The sequence below is a fragment of the Varroa jacobsoni genome, unplaced genomic scaffold (genome assembly GCF_002532875.2).
Source record: "Varroa jacobsoni isolate VJ856 unplaced genomic scaffold, vjacob_1.0 contig01832, whole genome shotgun sequence".
NCBI lineage: Eukaryota > Metazoa > Arthropoda > Arachnida > Mesostigmata > Varroidae > Varroa > Varroa jacobsoni.
In genome coordinates, this window is record NW_019214704.1 from 8,404 (window position 1) to 29,712 (window position 21,309).

Consider the following 21,309-nt stretch of genomic DNA (forward strand, 5'->3'; position numbering starts at 1 on the left):
TGTGGTAAAACATTAAACAAACATCCGTTATCCTCGATTCTGCCTTTATTCAATAACAAGACGCACCGCACGAAGTGATGTGGGGCTGGGCCAGTACAATTTGGATGCATACTTAATTACCTCGGAAATGGACTTGGCATTCATTTCTGCAGCACGAAAACAACCGTTATCCATGTTTGCTTGTTTTTTTCTTAATGCCTTCGGCTATTTATGCTGGGTGAACAAATTCCTAGAATCACCCCTTAGGTATAACATAACATAGCTATTCTAAGTAGGTACGGGAAGGGTGCGGTTAAATCTGTTGTCTCCAAAAGACTTATGAAATAACATGCTAGTCAATTACCATTTGCCAACGCTCAAATATGAATCAGCGATGGCCGCATGTTCATAAGCACTTTGGCAATGTACTTACAAAATACGTATTAACCGCCCGGAACACTCTGCCTGTGATCTGGTTAGCTTGACTCTCCTGGTGGATTAGAATCAACGCTATCTGGACCTGTTAGAAATACGTCTAAGGTCTTCGTGAAAAATAGTGCTATACCGACCAGTGGCTTGAGAAGCACGGCGAAGAGACCACAAAAGCAATGCATTAAAGCTACTGTGTTGTTCAGTTGTGAAGATCAGCGGCAACATACTGGAAGTGCGGTTTCACAACGTAGAGGCACGGGCAAAACAGGTGTTACCACTTCATCTTCTGGGTATTTGTAAGTCCAAGTATGCGGCGTGTGGCAGCAGCTCCCATTACATCATCTTCAGCGGAGTCCGTGATACCAACATCAGCCCCTGCCACTTTTCCCCTGTGGTATCAGTAGTTTTGCCTAGTCTAGTCATCAAGAGCCTCTGATTCCACTTTTAACAAGAAGCGACAACAAGACTAGAAATGCGAGATGACTTACCCTTTGTTTTCCTTCTGGTGATGGTGCTTTCATCTCGGTACACCATACGGTTTCCATCTGTTCAACCTTGAGAAATGAATCGCCTCGTTGTCTTTTCCTATTTTGTACAGCGTTCCTGTTTGAAGGAAGGCGAGAATATCCTATCCTATGCTTTGCTATCTCTCAGTTCTGGAAGCTAGTTAGAGGATATTACACGTATACAGTAGGAAATGTAGCATGCTAGAAGATGCTGTCCGTGATTTGAGTTCTTTCATATACATAATATGACCTATATTGAAGATTAATAGCTTGTCTGCGTTTGGATGTGTAGATATATCCAAATGTAGATAAAGGAGGTTTTTAATGTTGAGTGATGCATGCAGAATCATAGGTGCCTATCTCTAAAGTTACTGTTTTGTTATATTAGACGCAGTGCAGTGGTTTTCGAGGTTATGGAGCTTGTGTTCCAGCTTTTCAGATTTTTTCAGGACCTACTAGGGTTTCGTGAATGCCTATTGATCCATACACACGAGCGTTCATTTATAGCGAAGCGAAATTTGCGTGTGTCGCCCTGCCTTACAAATAATTTTTCTTCCTTCGCTTTATGAAGATTTATATCCTTTGATCTCAACAGTCATAACTTCTTTCTGGCTTTGAAACGACGTCGCCGCTCTGATATTTTCCTGTCGATGTACGAGTTCACCACTTCGTTTTATTATTCGCTAATAGCAGTCGCACCCGCTTTTTTTTCTTCTTTTACCGGAAGACTAGCAAATCGTTGAGCCTCGTCGACGCATCCTTGAGCCGACAGACAAGCATGTAAGCTATGCATTAGACGTTTGGAGGGGGGGGGGGGGGGGATATAAATCCTGGGTAAAAATCATTTAGTGATCAATGGAGAGAGATCGGTAGGTTGGTATGTGTTTTTTTGAGTTAAGCAAGTGATAAAGAAGAAGAACTCTTTTTGGTAATAGTCATTGTCACTGTAAAATCACGCGGAAGAGGGCAAACTCCATTCGTGCTTTTCAGTTCTTTTCGATGTTTTTCCACTCCCAGATTTCAAGCCTATAGTCTTCGCTTTTTTACCTAGGAACTTTGCCTCCCTTCATTGCCTCCTTAGCCTCGTTTTCTCCTGACTATGACATTCTATCTTACGAGAAGGAACACAAGATACGTAATTGAATAGTTGAATGATAGGGAGGCAAGGAGCAGCCAATGAAAAGGCGGACAGTGAGCGACGTCAGGAAAGCAGCGTTCAGCTGCCTGTGGAAGCTACCTCGGCTGAAACGATAGTTTCCAGACTATACCAACGCGAACCATTCTGTTCGATTTAGACGAAGGACTTGCAATGGGGAGGGCCGGTGGTCGTCGTAACGATCGTGGGACAAACGAAGAGACTATTTTAACCGCCGATTACAACAGCGATGATAGCGATGTTGGATCATCGACATTTTTTTGAAGGAAAAAGGAGCGAGTAAAGTACATGACTCTATCGAAAACCAACGCGCAAACAAAGAGTCTTTATGGGCAGTAATACAGTTTCATGCTAGTGTCTTTAGGCTAACTACGAGCTAACGTCGGCTATGGCTAAACCGAGCGCGCATAGAGATAGTTGTTATCAACCATATCGACAAATCAATAAATCCAAAAAGTACAAATCATGGACATTTTTCTCTCTCTATATACACAGATATATATGTGTGTGTGTGTGTGTGTGTATCCTTAAGTATGTTTTCGAAATAGGTCACGCGAATAACCAGGAAAAGATCCAATAGAATGGAAACAATTCCAATCAAATGTTGTGATACGTCTTATCTACAGCCTAGCTTTTGTACGAGCCAGATCGGTTACACTAGAATTATCCTAGAAGTGATAACTCGATATTTCAATTGATCCGTGGCCATCCGATTTACAACTTCGACACCAGTATTGACGTTTTAACCTGAATTTTATGTACATCGTATCATATTTTTCTAATTGAACTTAGCCCAGCTAAATCGGAAATCAATTTTCCGACAGGGGTGAAGTCTGAATTTGTAGCCGATTGTACGAAACGGAGGTTGCCCTCAACCATCTACAAACACAAAAAATAGCCTTCGAACATAAATTGTTTGTTACGCCTTTTTCCAAGGGCCAAGATCTAAATAAATTAGATGTCCTGGCCACTATTGTAGATATGGAAATGCGTTTCGTTAGTTAGAAGATCGCTATCGTATGCGAGGGCTTTTCGTTGTATGAAAAAGGTTCCGGAAACAGGTGCTAGCTGGAAGTGTTGTTGATCGAAGACGGAATATGCAGATTGGTTGGTGTTTCTGCATTCCCGGATTCTCGATCACTTCTGATGAGCTGTGTATCCGTTCACGGAATAAGAATTAACGCATCTTAAAGGATTGAGAAAACGTTGTTCCAGGTCTGTCTTCGTCAATCTCTTCAAATTCTCAAAAGATTGATTAAGTGAAACTTAACTTTATAACACATTGGAATTAGCGGTTGTTTTGTGTTATACGTCTTATATTAAATCGACAAGAAAAGGTTGTATTGAATCATCAACATGGAGAGGGAGGAAGGAAATAAACCTATTTTTCGCTTACTTTTTGTGAATGTAAGTATGCCTTCTCGAAGCAGAAAGTAGAAGTACCGGGACAGAGAGTCAACCTATATATAAGAGCACTTAAACAAGTGCCGCGAAGTGTTCGTAGAGGTTTACGAGTTAGAATTGAAAAAAACATATTGCCTTGCCGTACTAAGCAGATAACACATTTCCACGGTTATTGGAGTAGACCAAAGTCACAATGGAGCAAACGAGTGTGTGTGGATTATTAGCGAACCTTGCGATGGCAAACATTTGCATAATATATTTTTTTATAAAAAGACAGAATTTATTGAAAATTAATGAAACAGCTTAGCTTTCGAGTCTTTATAAGTCGTCACGTTGACATCCTCATAACCGTCACACACAAAAGAAAATGTCCATAATGGGGCGCTCTGCACTGCTAGGATATGCGTTCTGACAGAAATTTCGCTTGGGGCGTTCGTCTTCAGCAGAATATAGCGCATAACCATCCACTTCCTGATGTTTGGCGTCTAACAAGCCCGAAATAGTTTTAGTTTGTCCTGGAGACTTTCTAAACCATTGGCGGGTCGAGGTTTTAGAGGATCATCAAGAAAAGAGAGCGAGAAGCATAGCTGGGGCGTCTCCGTAAGTGTGGGAAGGGAGCAGGCACACAAGAACGCGCCGCCAATGACGGAGCCGATAATTTAACGGGCGTTATATGCGGTGCATGACCAGTTTCCGTTGCTACAAACGCTAGCAGTAGAAACTAAGCACAGACCGTGAGGCCGCCCGTTAATTTCCCAACGGAATGTTGCTTTCTCGCCGTTGTTGCGCGTTTCGCTAAAGGAACAAAATTCAACGGCTTGCTTGTCAACTCCTACCTTTAGTCATACACCGCGCCGTAAGCCGCAACCACAAATGGTGAATACGTACTAGAAAGCGGAACAACCAAATAGGACAAAAGGAAGGCAGCGAGAGGGGTGCAAGTAAAGAGAAAAGGAAAATAAAGCTGTGCCCGAATGCCTGGAAAGGGCCCCTTCAATGCAAAGACGGATATCCGAAACCCGAAGTTATTGCTTATATCAGGTGTGACCTATTCCCCAGATATACCGGGATCGAAATCACTAGAACTATTTTTCTTGCCTTGTTAGGCAAGATATAAGTATTTGCAGATGATGACTGTCTTCTTATAAGGGAGGTTTTTTAAGACTAGATACAAAACCGATATTTTTCAGGATTTTACTCATCAGCTCCGTTGCACCCTATCATTACAACGCTACAGACCGACACACACTGGCGACTAAATGCGGGCTATAATAATCTATTTATAGAATATTATTAGCTGACAGGTAACGTGCTGATGCCGACATCACATACGTAGAGACATACAGATGAAAATGGAAAACAACTACTTAAAAATCTCTAATGTATGTTACACAGTTCCAGCTTGAAATTAATCCTATATCATCCATCTTTGGCACAAGAATAACATGCACAGCCTGATTTTATTTCTACAGGGAATTATACGGGTTACGTGACGTTCACATCGAGCCGAAAGGACTTAACGTACTGTCATTTATTTGCCACACATGATCTCATGCAATGCAAGAACAAAATGCATATCTTATTGGCTCGAAGTGTGCATGCAGATCCAGTATATTCTTTTATATTCTGTGGCTACGGGATCTTAAAAAAGGGATTAACCCCTCTCGTGCGCAACAAGTGTCATCCAGCCTTTGAGCGTTGATAGCCATTGGTGTTAACTATCATTCAAATCTTATTCATTCACCTTTGATGGTATATATGTCAATATATAGCATGTATATAAAACAATTTAAATCACCTTGATATGGATTTTACGAGTCTTATTATATTCGTAAACAAATTTGAGAGAACTGCCATATGTCCTAAGGGTGGTACTAAAAAGCAGAGGGTGCCATGATACCTGCTACTATTCCACGGCATCTGGAGTACCTATCACCAGTCTCATCGAAACCTGATTTCCTACAGGGTCTATAGTGTAATTCATACACGGCAAGTTAAACGACGACAGGTGGATTTCGCCGGTTCGTTCTTTTCCACTAGCTGTTTCAATCAATCTCTGCGGATTTTTTGGTCATTTCTCATGGTTCGTCTGGAAAGCTTTTGGTACTGAGAGCTCGAAGCGACGATTTAGGTCTTCGGGCAGCAGCGGCGAGTCGGCTAGGAGATACGCGAGACGGTTCCGGTTCACTATGTATAATCCTAGTGCTCTTTTGGTGAAGGAAGCTGGGTCGCGATTTAACCGTTCGATACTCTCCACTGTAAAATTTTCCTAAATGACGCGTATTCCGTACGGCGCAATCGCAGCTTCGCTGAAGTCGAACAAGCTGAGAGCGATTGAAAAGAACAAACAATGAGACGATTTAATCGCCTATGCGACCATGACTGCCTTCCTGCAATTGTCTGCCGTTCGCAGAGAAGAGGAACCCCAAGTACGGATTTTGTTTACATAGGCAAGGGGCGACCTGTCAAGGTGCAAGCTTTCAATGGCCGCTGTCTTGCCTTCTCTTTTAGATTTTATCACCTCCGTCTTGGTTTATGGTCAGTCGCAAATCTGTGACTGTCGCATGGTATTAAGTTAGAGGTTAGTGCACCTTTGGGTTCACTAAGCTGCCTGCATATAAGCCGACTTTGACTAACTTTCTCGGTTCTCCTATTTTATTAGGGATACCCTTCAGTTAGATGGAAAATAAATGTAGGTTTATGTTGTTCCCCTGAGTCAGGCCAGTTGTCTTTGTAAAAGGCGGGATTTTGGCTACTTAGTCGTCAGTGGCTAATGTGTTTTCTTGCAGAATAGCAGCGAGAAGGTTGAGCACATTCAAAGGAACACCTATTTTGGCCAGCGTGAGCACAACCTTGTCCCAGGGCGCCGAGTCGAGGCTGCCTTGAAGTCAACAAACACCGCGTATAACGAGTTGCGCGGCGTAGCCAGTGCTCTTTTGACGTCGGCCATCACGTTTATGCACGTTGTTTCTGTGGAGCACTCTTTCCGGAACTCGTGTCTTGTCGTTAAGATGGCGCGCACACTTTCTACGCAGCCGTCCAGCCTTTTAGAAAACCAATAAGCAGCAAGCACTTTTCTTCGCTGTTCTTAGCCGTGACGACGGTGCAGCTGAGTCGCTCTTTCATTTAGGAATCACTAACAGGATAGCGTCTCTCCACTTGGGTAGGAATATATCAGGATGTAAACATTTAAGAAATAGTGCCTCCCAGCTCGGTACTAGAACTGAGACACATTTGATATGCTCGTTGCAGATCCTTTTTGAATCGGCGGCTTTCTGGTTACGTAGGCTCCAAGACCTTGTGTTAAGTTCAGCGTTGTGAAGTCTTATTGAGATCTTCTCCTCCAACACTGTGGTGAAAAAAACTATCGAAACTATCGTAGATTGTATCATATTTTTTCATGCAGACATCCCCGAGAAGTAATTTAAAAAGGCCAGAAAGCTAATAGGGCGAGCCGCCGAACTGCCGTGGTGCGTTAGCCGCTTATTTAATTGACTTTCTGCGTCAACAATAAAACGGGTCCCCATACATTGAAGGTCATATTGTCTTTGTGCTGCCTACGCTTTTCGACAGATGGTCTTATAAACGGAGGCGAACGGCTAGAGCTCGGGGCTGTACTTCGGCCATAAGGCTGAAGGCCATCGGGGCGCTCCGATCAAGACTACAGGTATAGTTGGACCACAGCTCATGTTTTCGGGCGGGATGGAAAAGCTGTAATTTACTTTAGATGGGAAAATTTCAACCAAACTCTGGGTACACATTTTGGCATTTATTACGCCAAGTACAAGAGAACTTTGTGAGTGCGTTACAAAAGCTTGTAGACATGTAGAGCTTCGTATTTGACAGTCCGCGTATGTGCAACTTAAAGAGTGAGGTCCATCGCTATCGGTATTTGAGTACGAATGCTTGCGCCTGTTGACAGAGAATGATTTTCAACTTCCTGATTGCATTTGTCGCAAACATATCGATAAACGTATTCCCTGCATGTGGTAGGAAACTGTTGGTGTCGAAATGGGATTGACTACCTACCTAGCAAAGTCCGTGAGCGTAACTTGAAGTACGGTTCTGGGTCTTGAATCCAGCTGGTCTGGACGGGCGATGATATCACCGGTAATGAGCAGAGAAGAGATAGAATGACAGGCCAGCGCTTTCAGTCTCCACTAGTTTTAGTTCTTTGTTGCGTATGTTGATTCCGAATTACTAAGCCGAATATAGGTTAGGACTTAGTAGCTATCCACGTAAGGCGAAAGTGCTATTTCTACTAAGCATGGCGTGAACTTGGCTGGCTTATGAATGCAGAAAACAAAGATGCCTCTAATAGAACGGCCTAGTTCCTTGCTCTTCATTGCAGGGCAATGCACAGAGTATAAATGAAGTTAATCAAAAGGGCTAGTTTCCCCAGCTTTTGTTAACACGAGGATGTCTACGCTGTGCAGGATTTCTGGGGAGAAGAGCGCCGTAGTTGCAGCCCTCTCAAAGTCCGGTCTCGCTTCAGGCTCCGTGTTGGTCTTGACGAGCAGCCGTGGTGATTCAAGATTCTGCGTAGTGAAGCCGACCCTTGAATCATGAATGCTGCCGAAACCTGCTTCACGAGTTGCTCGGCTGTTAAGGCAGGTGGGGATTGGGAGGAGAGTGGGGTTGGCCGTCCAACTGTTCGCTTTGGTGCTGCCTTTCCCGATGGCAGTGCTTTTACGGTAGTGTCACTTGGCGGTGGTCACTGTTTCAAGCTGACTCGGCCACTGGAACGTTTGACTCTGGAAGCCACGTTAAGCCGGCTTGTCTTGCAATGCCGTTTGTGTGAAGCTATTCTAGCGCTAGCCCCTTACGTCTGCAAAAGGCTTTATCCTCCCGGCAATGGTGTAGGCAATTTTCCCAGCGACTTTATATTTGTAGCTGTATCATCCATTCCCGAGGACCGGACACTCTGATATGAAGGGCGGGGAGGCCGCGAATTTTCCATTTGCTTGACTTGTCTTTTTCGAAATAATAGCATTACCGCAGTCCTGGTCGAAGAGGGGAACGGTCGAGGAGTACCTGTACTTCTGATTAGGGTCGTAAGGTAATTAACATCTCTGAAAGTTCGTTATCGTGCTGATATATTTGTCCTTTTCAAATTACATGCATTTATAATGACCGGGCTGTAAAAGCATCGCTGCTTCACACTCGACATTGTCAGTATTCACTTTCAGCTCCTTGTAAATAGTCACTGACATTCTGATTCTCACTGATTCTCGGGAAAAATTAGCTTCCTGCTGATTCTTTCCAAGAAAATGCGGAGTTGCATAATGCTGTCGCCCACCAGTAGGGCCGTCTTTCGTTGGATCGGGTCTTTCGAGAGTCTCTCGTAGATGTCTCATTTTTCATCAGCTACTGTCATCGGCATTACATGCTGATTGACTCTTCAACGCACACATACATGTCTAACCATTTTAGAACCGTCCTGTTGTCCAGTCTGCTGTTGGGCACTGAATATACACTATAACAACATTTGCTTGCTGGGTCGATTGTCGGATCGGCCTAATCGCTGGTCGTGCAGGCGACATATGTTAATCTGTTACATTTCCAAGGATATACATAAATCTGTGTAAACTCAACGTTTACACTAGCTAGTCAGGATTCTTTCGGATGCACTGATTGTGATGGGGAATGGAGCTGCTTTTGAATGATGCTGGATATTCCGGCGAAAAGGTACCGGGCGTCGCCTGTTCGGTTTGAATCCAACGAAACAATTGTAAAGCTGGCTTGCTTTTGTTGTTGATCTTGTTAATGCTGCACCTAAGCTGACGTGATTCCCACCATCCCGTCGTATAAAATATATATGTTATGGTTCGAACGTGTGTCCGTGGGTGGATTGAACTTAATCAACAGGACGTAAGTCATAACATTGCCGCTCTTTCTTCTAGTCCACAGAATAAATATGTAAGTACTTTCATAGAGCTACTAAGCGCCTCCTCGTGAGGAGGGCCGTTCCCTTATTTATTATTCCCCGTTCCCCAATGCCAGATATTCTCGGCAGCTCCAGATGCAGGCGGCTTGAATTGGTATTTACCACGCTCGAAGAGGCTCACTGAAACATCCTAAAAGATGCACATACATCGAGGAGCATACGAATACACGACCACAGTGATCAGCGGTCAACTGATAACTCAATGTTAATTTATATCAACTTAGAGGTAAACTTAGATCTTAAACGAGCTCCATTTGTCTGTTGGAACGCACGCAGACAGGTGAAAAGACCATACTGATTGATCGCCGGTAGAATGAGCTGTTGGCGATAAACTACATTTTGCTTTGTGGTTATGCTAAACACTATTCATTCAACTTATGGTCAATACTTTAGACACAAGGCATCGCCGACCGCAGCTAGTTCAGTTAGCGAAGTGGGTTATATATATACCTCAACTAAGGTCTAAACTTATGGCTCTGTGTTAATACATTCTTAACTTAGCCTATAAATTCTGTTGTATTTTTTCTGCCAATATCATTTTGAATGCTTGCCTACTGGATCTAGTATCGAGTGGTTGTCCTTAATAGAAGGCTACGACGGCATATATTAATGAAGTAACTAAATTAAGATGACGGCACCACTTCTAAATATATATGTTCTCGTAAAAAAAAATGATGTACGCTATTAGATTTACGTCAACTTCTACTGTTTAATCAAACGTAAAATTTAATTTGAATTAAGGACTATTCTAGAAATAAGCAAAACGATTTTTATCTATCATGCACAACAACGTCCGTCATACCATCTTGGACGTATATTGCTCATGAATATACAACGTGTTTTTCAGACGTCTTCGTTACCTGCAAAGACCTCCCGTATGGACCCTGCTTGCCGCAAGCCTGCTATACTGCTCTATCCTAACTGGACCTGTGTAGGTAGCCGGAATTTGCTCGTAATAGAATAAAAGAAAGCACCGGCATTCCTGATGGGCTGTCACGTAATGTAACTGGTGCAGCATAAGGCCGGCTCGGAACGCAGGTTCTTTGACGGCAATGGAATAAGCAATAGCTACTACCTTGTTCAGATTGATTTAGCCATTGCCAAGTCAGTGCAAGAGGAGGTAAATCAGCAAACTTCCATTGCAATAACTTTTTAATCGCTCTATATTAGCTGGCCACTTCCTGTGAAGGTTCTCGAAAGGGTGTTACATTTTAAAAGGCAAATTACGCCAAGAACGTCGTTTAGATGTGTTAAGGACTGAGAGAATAGCTAACCCGAAATGATCTAAACGATGCATAGAAAAGTTAATAAGGAGCCGTTCATAGGCCTGGAATAATTGAAAGTACGGAAAATGCTGTTCTGCGCTAATCATACGCGGTATGAAAAGCTGCAAATCTGTGGATGTACCACTTGTTCTTTCAAGAATATGGTCTCAAGTAGGAGAATTGGGTTTGTTGCTTATTCATTAGAAGTAAGTTAACAGCAAACCCGTGAGTAACTTCGGCGGGGTTAGTAGTGTCTACAAAAATGTGGTAATAAAGATCTGAGGCAATGGCTTACCACGCTATCCAGCGTTAGCATGTGCTTTTTTATTCATAAGATAGCAGCTCAATAATGTTGCTTAACTGTTCTTCAGATTACAGTTTCCCATTTGTCGTAACACGTAAGAAATAAAAGTCCCTTCTATGAGCCGTCTTGGTCCCAGTGCGACGGGCTGCAAAGACGTTTGGCCTGTCGATGGCAGGCTTCAGGATCAATTTTTAGCTGGTGTTCAAAAATATTTTGCGATATGCTATCTTCTTGATTCTTGAATCCTGCACATTTTAATTATTAAATTTGATTAGTATGTAATTCATCACTCATGGAGCTCGAAACGTATTTATAAGCAGTTGCACAGGTCCTCGACTGCAGCCTACTTGGGAAGACGCTAACTCTGAAACATTTTTTGACGTCAAATGAGAAACAATTTTACGGCTAATGGCGTTATTGCACTTCAGAGCTTTCATAGTTTCTGATGTGAATATATACTTGGGTAGCAAGCTATACGAAGTCGACCAATTATTAGACGCATATAGCCACCTCTGTTTGAAGAGTAATTAGTACCGATTATGGAGTTGAGTTGACTGATAAGTCAGTTAGAAGACACGTATGACGATCAATGAACACTTTCTGTGGTCGTTGTTATGAGTTTTTCAGCATTTTGTCGCCCGGTTGAAATCAATTGTAACCTAAGTAGAGATCACAAAAGGTATATAGTGTAGATGAATTGATGTTTACATTCGCTAGCTAGCAGACGATGAAAAACGTGGACTAAACGGCCCTGAGAAAAACTTTTCAAATTGTCATGGCTTCCTAAAGCTCTGATAGCAGGTAGGCTAAAAACTTTGAAAAACTCTCTCATCGCATATATGAACGTCACCCGGGCAGCGGGGCTCGGCCTTGAAACCACTCCTTTGGCCCTGTTTGCCATATCCGGCTACTCTAAGGTCTCAAGAGAGAGCAAGCTTTTAAAATGTCGTCCTTTTCGCTGACGTTACCCTTGCATAACGGCAAAATAACCAAGTGAACAGTGAGATTTCTACTTCCATTTGCGTTTCTTTCTGAGCCTTGTGTGACTCAACCCACCATATCTTGTGATAAATTGCCTTAATTTGCTCACATACAAATGGTGCGTTATCATATTTTCGAGTGCGTTTTAAACTCTGATCTCTGCTACCAAAACAACGACATGCACCGTATGAGAAGTTAACGCAAAGGTGTGGTCCATAACAGTCTAAACCAAGCATACAAGAGTACAAGCTAATAAAATTAAACGGCTTGCTATAAAAAAAAAAAGACGGTAAAAGGTTTCCCCTTTCCTTAGAGATATCGAAGCAGCTGCTTAAAGTTAAAGTTTTGTATCAAATGTCGAAGGAATTGGAGAATTAAAAACCCTAATAGGTCAAATGGGATATTGAATAACTACAAAGTACCGATCAAAATGGCTACAGAACGACATTTCAGATATTACGTAAATAACCATCGACGTCATCTTATTCTTTGGATGGTTAGAATATCTATGTTAGGACCGCAGTGCGTAATCGAGTTGGAGAACTTGAACTAACCTGTAACTAGGTATTTCTTAAACAGAAAAGTTAATCATCTGCGTTTAGTGATAACTAAGGTGTAGGTAGGTATCACAAATTAAGGCTATATGGAAGGCCAAAGCACGGAATCCTTAAAATGTAATAGATACCAGTATCTAGACACGTCGCTTTTTCCGATGCTCTGCTTTGTCGTACTCGTCCACTTTTGAAGTCTGCAAAATTATGAAATGAAAACTTACATAAACTATGATAAGGCAGTTCTCTTAAACGGCAAAAAACACTTTCCCAAAGTCGACCTCGGTGATAAGTACGGACAATCAATATATTTATATATAGAACTATAAAGTAATTTGCAAGTCAATCTAGCGCTCTTTTGGAAGCTTTAGATTTCTAAGTAACTATTTGTCAATGAAGGGCGAAATGCTCGTAGGAAAAATATACCGAAGTAATGTTATTAAATACGCATCACACACGTCCATTATATATCACAAATACGAACAGATCTGAGGAAATCCCGTACGCAGGCGACTTAAACTGCATCTAAAGTATGACTCGTAATTGGTGACCTAATCATATATCAAGGCACAGATTAGTTACAGCAGTTATCCTGCCAACATGTTTATAAACCACCGTTATCCAGGATGGAGCACAGATTATCACACAACAACAGCTCAGCGATGAAAATACGATCTAATGCATCTTACTGAAGAAACATTAGAAAAAGTCATTGGAAATTATTAAGGTGACGTTAGTCTATCTGTTTGCGTATGAATAGAATGTAAATTTATACAATTTTTACCAACTGAAAAGCGCGTTGCAATTACACGATGATCCAGTGCATCAAAGAAGGGGCATCGGGGTAGAGTCACGAGGCTTTTGTAGTATCGAGGCATTCCTGACTCCGCGAGATAATATTTTGTTGCAAAAGAAAGCTCCGGATCCAAGTTGAATACTAAGGGCGAGAGTATGGACACGAGCGTTGAAATTATATGAGCTAATAATTTTATTTCCGTATCTCCTTTGTGCCAATAGCTGGCCCTCTTCTTATATGGAGTACTGCCGTATTTATTTATATAATGTCCTTATATATATTTATAATTGGGACGAATGACATCATACACGAGGCAACAGAGGCTACGACAAAACTAAACAGAGTTATTATATACCTTACGACTGTGGCTTGTTCGCTACAAACATCTCCACTTCGCCATAATAGATTGCTAGTCGTTGTAATTTCGATTTTATTCTTGCGGGTAAGAAATTTCAGTAACATATCTTGCTCTGCTCCCATCTTCTATCTCTAAACAATCCTCAAAAGTTACTCTCAATAACACCATTATGTATTTTGTTAGTTAACAAATTTAATGCATTCTACTGTGAACGGTTGTGCGTCTACCCTGGGCTGGCTGGGTTAACTACACAACCAACTCAATACTTGTCAGAACCTAATGATATAGGCAGTGATCGGAGCCATCCACAGATTTTCTGTTCATTTTGCATTTGCCTTATACTTATCGTCCTACAGATTCAGTGCCTCTTCTGACCTGGCTTTTGTAGGAAGTCGCAATAGAGGAATCCATCGACTTGAAGTTGTTTGACGGATCAGAGAAGGAAAGCAGTTCAATACAAGGGTAGTCGGTGCCTTATGGGCCTGTAGTAAAATCTAACAGTTCAACGGCGCCGACTTGCCTGTTTGTGAACGTGTACTTCCATTCTATTAGGTGGGGCGGCTATACAAGCGAAGGCCCTAGGAAAGCCAGGACTTCTGCTCAAACTGCTGCGGGTTGAAAATGCTTTGACGAGCTCAGGCAGAGAGGTTGATAGGACGTGTGCTACAAATGGTCGTGTTTTACTCCTCGTTGCACAACCCTGTTGGTAGTCTATTCAGTCTATTACTTCGTACTGTCCCCCCCCCCCCTTCTGCTTACTCTGCCACTCGTTTGTCCGTGCTCCATCCTTCGGCTATGAAGACAGTAGGGATTTAGTACATGGCAGCAATATCGCACGGCTACGAAGATTGCATCGGATTTATATGTTTGATATGTGCTACGATGCACTTTATTAACAGTCAGCAATATCAGACGCACCTTCCCCGCTAACAAAGATCTCGTTTCATACAACTCCATGCATGGCCTATAACAAGATCTGGATGAGATTTTTAATATGTGTAGCAAGAATACGCTGAAGTTACTCAAACGAATTAATTATCGCCGGATATGAGATTATTTTATAAGTGCGAGATATTACTAACAATCGCAATGCTTCGAGTTAGAGTATGTCACAGTATTTAGCGCGTTACCGAGTATAGCTAAGAAAAGAAGTTATACCTTTTTATGCGAATCACCAATGTGTGTATATACTGTGAAACAAAATAAAAATTAGAAATCATAGATGTTTTAGCGTCGTATAAGGGGAGCACGGACGATAGAGAATTGAGTAATGAACTGATTGAGGAGTATTGATGCACAGCAGGACTTACGGCAAACTATGTATACACATCTGTCCGTCAATGACGCCATGCCGATCGATTAGTTATATCGTGCAGGGCTTTTACCATGAGCTCTTTTCCCCAGCCTTTTCATACTGCTTCGCCCTGTCATTTAATCAAGGGTAGGTCGACGGAAGAAAGGACATTTTGAGATCATGTTGTGTTCTATCTAACCCACGGTCATTGAACCGTAGTAACGACGGCTAGCAAGAAGAGCAGTTGACGGCGATAGGGGAAAGAATACGTTTAGTGTGAGCTTAGGCCTTCACGAAGATTCTGTGGCACGGGTCATCAGCCAGCAGCCGCCCAGCTAGCCACGGCCTGAATAGTCCGACCGTTCCCTAGGTTCGGGCTCTTGTTGGCACGCAGAATTGACTCCAGTTAAACCGACGGTTCTACCCGCCTTCGGATGTCGTGCGCGGTTGCTGTATGAGTACGCACACTTGTATGTGTGTGTGACAGGATTCCGTCGCAGATTCCTCGACCCTCAATTGCTCAACGACTCCAAATTCCACGCAAGACTTTCATAGACAGCGGTTGAAGGCCACAAGGTCCACAGGGATGACTAGGACTAGCGCTGGTAGCGTCAGACGATTTCATCACAGAAGAAACAACGCAAGCCTCGCGCGAATCCGTAGCGAAACGCGAGTGCTGTGCATTTGCGGCTTACCCCATCGTAACGATGACGATGATGTTCGTTTGTTCGTCACGACAGCGATGTTGACGGAGAGCAGCAGTTAGTGAAACGGCAGCGCGTCCCCACTCCCTGACTAGAAAATCGGCTTGTGGCAGCAGCTGTAGTCGCGAAGCCGACGGAGGCTACTAGAACAGAAATGTGACGTTCCCTCGCCCCGCTGATTATGTGACGATGGTAGCTACGGACGAGGAACGACCTTCTGAGATGTTGGAGCCCGAATAATCTGAAGGTTCAAACAATCGTTTTGAGGGCCATCAACTGCGTCGTGGGTTCTGGAACAAGTGAAAAACGTTAAGGCCAAAAGAAGATGCTGGACTCAAACGATTTCAAGAAAGGAAGACCGCCATGAATCCGGTTGGTCTTCAGAAGATCCGTAAATTGCTAGAAATTTGTAGCTTTGGAGCGTACTGCTTCAAAGTTACAAAATATAAATTATGCTTCGTGTGAAGTCAAATTGCTGGCAGTACCATACAAATCTGCGTATGTCTTTGTAATCAACAAATGTAGAACGAACGAGAACACGAATTTCAATGAAAAATAAAATAATTTGTTGGTTAGGATATGATCCTCTAGATCACCTTTTTTTCATTTTATCTTCAATCAAAAAGACGACTGTAGGAAAACGACACGGTGGGCTGGCCGTTTATGCAGCTATCTTCATTGGTTACCGGTGTGGCTTTATCTTCTGTTAGTGTATGTAGCGTAGTATACATTGCACTTCTATTTGATTGTAACAATAAAGATGATGAGAAAATATGCTTAACATATTTTGTAAGCCTTTAGCAACATGTTTAGCCCCCCCTCTACCTGAGCAGGGCTTCTACTAATAGTTGCTTTCTATTTTTTGGAAAAAAATTCCTACATAAAATTGCTCCATTCTTAGCAGCAGGTATTGAAAATTGAATATCTTAAGAGAATTAAAATGACAGATAACAATTTTCCGTGGATCTAATCCGCCAACGCAGCCGTGCATGATACGTCCGCACTTATGCATAGGCTCCTACGCTAATGTATAATGTATTACCATACGCAGTATTGTACGCAGGACAAGAGGTTTACAACATGAGTAAAACGGCTGGCGTCGTCGTTGTCTCTCGGTATGGAAGAGTCCATTCCTGCAACAGCCGATGGCATCACATAAGGATAGTAGACTAAGCCCCAGCCGCTATTCATATCGAAGCTATGGCGTGAAATGAGGCATAAGCCATTTGTCAGCAGCATGCAAGAGGTGGTTCGTTACCTGGCGGTGTCATGACGCGGCGATGATGATAGTGATGGCCCATCCCCAGTCACTTTTCGTGCGCCTACGTTTCATGTGTCTGTATCTGCGAATTCCCGTATACCCCCGTTTTTTGGAATCGACAAGTCGATACTGTAATTTGAACAGTATCTCTAGACGTTTCTCAATGCACCATGATGCTTTTGTTTTTCATCATTTCTGCGACGTAAACATGGCTGCGCCATTTGCTAACGTGCCGTCATCGATATCGTGAGAATGACGTGGAGAGCGTCGGCTTTGAATTTTTTTTTATTTGCGTCATTGCAGACATCGCTGTGAGAACATAAGGTTGGCAAGTTTCTCCTATAAAAGGCTTGGTTAAATAAGGTTTAATTTGCTAGTCACATGTTTTTGCATATGTGCTTGCTCGTAAACTTAGTGACAGGTGGCGTAGAAAGGCAACGATAGGAAGAGATGGAATCCATTATACTAAAGAAGTTGAATGGGCGCAGAAGGGAAGTAGCTGAAATAACATGTGCCATCCGCTGGAATGAGGCGTCCAGTGGCGTCAGTAGCGGCAATGTTGCAGTGGCAATTCCACATAGACTAAAGGTACGACAATAGCATGAACCAAACGTCTCGGAAGGCCGGCCTCTTACTCATCATTAAAGGGTTGTCAAATCGGGTTTTACCTCCTTGTATATCTTGCCCATTGGTACACCTAGGCTGCATTGGTTACCGTCTTCTCCAGATGTTTTCTACGGCAGCCACGTATGCATAAGCTTATTCCTATATATTTAGGTCGAATAAGTTATGGCAACATGAAATGCTTGCTTTTTTTTTGCGTTCCACTCCAAATTTTGCCATTGACTCTGTCAACATTTCTTTACGACCTTTAGGTAATGATTTGTTTCCGGACTAACCCAAGGCACAATGTAAATATCGATCTCAACTGCAAACAACACTTGAGTATGCTTCAATTTTTCGGCCACCTACAACTGAAACAATAATTGATAAGGATTTAATGTCGGTGGACACAAATCTGATCATATCTTACAGTTACAGTTTGGAAGTTTAATTGGGTGTAGCGAGCGAGCGCACGCCCCTTAACACGACCCATTTAATGCAATAAAATGGGTACTGCGCAAAAAAGACATACATTAACTGAAACAAACATACAAAACTCTGAGTTGAATACGGAATGCCAATCTTTGTAGCACACTGTGTAAAAGCGTACGACGTGCCAACCGTCCGAATAGGGTACATGCTGAAAGAACATTTTTAGCGTTCAAAAATGGCTTCACTGGCTTGTTGTGCCCACCTGAAGATCGCCAAAGACAGAATAAATTTATTGTGCTGGCTAAATTCAAACAACTTATATATATATATATATATATATAAGTTGTTTATGTATTATAAACAACGTAGAGTACACAGCCAATCATTCAGGCAGACTATTCACAAAGAGTCCAAAATTATGCGCCGCCTAACCCAATGAATTAGTAAGTGTCGCTTCAGGACTATTCGTACACCTACAACCTAGGTATGTCGTTATTTTAATTTTTTCACAAAGAGCGGCTCTAAATAGATATTGCAATGTCTTACAAACACCCAACCCTCTGCATCGTAGTAAGCAGAAATGAGTTCCCGTCCATTTCTGCTAAAAAAAAAACACTTTGTTTGATATAACTCAGAAGCTATGCAAAGCTGAGATTGTCAGTGTCAGGGAAACGAATATGTAGAAAAAAAAAAAAAAAAAAGTAATCATTTTGGCAGTTTTAGTTGCAGCAGAACAATAATATTAGTAAAAATAATAATGAATCTTCAGCAGAAGTTATGCCTAACACAATTTTCGTTTTGAATTACCTAAGAGCTAAAGCAGGTCTCATTTCCATAACATGCTGGCCTCATTAATGGCTTTTGTGAAATCCTACAGGCTTTTTTTCATATCTACAGCTGTTAATGCTGCTACTTTGTGGGCAGTTGATCGCCTCACATCCCCGTTCCCTGTTTCCTCTTCCTCAGCTGACGAAGCTGTTGGCGTAATTCGAGTCGCGGTTGGTTTATCTATGGGCAGTAGCCGACGTGACGTGACTTGACAGACGAAGATTAGAGCTGGGCAGACCGATGCTATCTCCTCTGCTGGCCTTGCTGCTTACCTACCCCCCGGTTCGATTGGGTACGCCGCCGCGGGCAGGCATGTCCAAAAGAAAAGAAGAAGTGTCAAAGACAAAACGTGGCACGCTGCTGCTGCTGCTGCTATCCAAATAACCTGTTTGCTTTGAGACACGACGCCATGGCAGAATGAACAGTCGTCCCTTCTGAGCCCACCGATATATCATGAACAACAAGCACAGCCAGCTATAAGGCACAACAAAGTAACCTAACAACAGATTTGCGTAAGTGTTTTATGTATGAATAGGCGGTGGAATAAGTCAAAGGAGAAGAAGACAGCCTAATCAAGGATATAATAATTAAAGAGCTCATTTTTACTGTTCATGTTGAAGCGTTGATTGAGTTAGCCAACAACCCATCGTCAAATGTAATAATAACTTTTACCCTGTGTCGTTTGGAGAGGACTGAAATTTTCTGCCACCAACAATGCCAATAATCCTTATCTGTAGATACTGTACTGCCTATTTTCTATTTGTCTTTCTAATTACTTTGAACCAAGCTACCGATGTTCGTTTACCTGCGTGTTCGTCTACTAAACAGCATCGACAAGTAATAAGTGGTGCAAAATAGGTAAGGAACAACCTAGTTTTAGCTAAGATAGATAGCGTCCAAATTGTAACAACCTTGCCTCAAAACGCATCACTCACAACGACTGTTCGTAGGAAATCTGCCTTACACTTATTTACAATTCAGATTTTCTCTCGTAGACTTGACAGATGCGAACAAACCATTTCCAGTCTTTATTTTAAATAAGCGATCCTTCAGGTAGGCCTTGCACCAGTTTGTTTTTCTAGGAAAAATGTTTCCTAAATGAAAAATAGAGAAAATTAGAACCCTGTGTATAAAGAGCGTTGTGATATTTCTGGCCAACGAGTAAGCGTGCGTATCCTTTAATAGTTGAATGCTGTTGACTCCACGCATGCCATCTATTGCAACTTAGGCCTGTCTGCTTCAACTGAAGATATTGAGCACGCGCAAAAGAGGAAAAACGATATTGTTGCACACTTTCAGCCGATTATTGGAATAACATAAAGGATATTCTATATCCTTGGACGTCTTGCCGAGCCCCTACTCCTGGCACGTCTTCACGATTCAATTTCGTATGGATTTGCTGGACCACGTTAAATTTGCAGCTATGTGTCTAAGGAATGTGTCTAATTCTAGTTAAAATTAATCAAATAACAACAATAGCAACCCGGTTGTATTTTAAAGTGTGCTTCCACATTTTTATACATTTGTCTGCCTTAGATATTCTAGATGATTCGTTTACTGACGTGTGTGCATATATCTCGCGAAGACTCTCACACTCACTAACATTCGCATGCATTTCTATACCATTTCTCATCCTTTTACCGTCCTTTCACCAACTTATACGTCAGCTGGCTTTGCTTGTCTATCAGATATCTGCGAAAGACCGACGGCTTCGACAGCGGGCAGAGCGTTGTCCATTCAGAGAGCTCTGCAGAAGAAGCCCTGCACCGCAGCATGAACTCAACTGCATAAGTGGTCGCCAAGAGGAGCAGGCGTTGGTGGGGAAATCTCTATCCTACCGTTACCTCTACCGTCAGTGTTCCGTAGGACAACTCACGCCAGAGCCGCTTCATATTCATGGCATTGGCGTTCATGGCAGTGTAGGAGGCTGCATGCCATGTTGAGGATGGCAGACTTGTGATTGGCAGGCAACGAGGGCAATTGAGTACCATAGCATAGTCTTTCGTCTATAGGAGAAAGACTCTGACTCTTCTTCCGATATGGCCTCTTGGTGATGCAGCAGGCCCACAGTAACACAGGTTCAGTCAGACTAAGTGCCTATAGGTGCATCCCGGCTTAGCCATCGTCCATCTGTATATATATGTGTGATTCGAACAGCGTCAGCCTGGTGGTATCTTGCCTTGAAAATGAATTAATATAAAGAAGGTTATCTGGCCAAAAAGGGCGCAGGGTGTGACCCCTTCCACCCCCGACCGCTAGTGAAGCTCTGGCTAATCATCAATTATCAAACCTATCCGAGTCATATATCGTTATTTATAGAAAATCCGTTTCTAGCAACGTTTGCATAGGCGATATTTACAGAAGTTGTCTATGTTACGCACGATCACTTTTTTGTACACGTAGAAATTATTATACACATATATATATGCAAGAGTGCGTCATGTGTTTTTGTAATAATGACAGGCGCGTCAATGCATTACAGTTTCGTTTAAAATCTATAACCCCTAC

At 42.4% G+C, this 21,309-nt stretch overlaps 1 long non-coding RNA gene across 2 annotated transcripts; it reads left to right on the forward strand.

Annotated features, from left to right (window-relative positions):
- Positions 1-18,078: 18,078 nt before the first annotated feature.
- On the forward strand, positions 18,079-21,090 carry LOC111272236 (uncharacterized). Of its 2 annotated transcripts, none has more exons than XR_002687403.2 (3): positions 18,079-18,416; positions 18,851-19,313; positions 20,490-21,090. It is a non-coding gene; the product is annotated as an uncharacterized LOC111272236 (long non-coding RNA). The 2 variants fall into 2 exon arrangements; XR_015315654.1 differs by lacking the exon at positions 20,490-21,090 and adding an exon at positions 19,589-19,660.
- Positions 21,091-21,309: the final 219 nt, after the last annotated feature.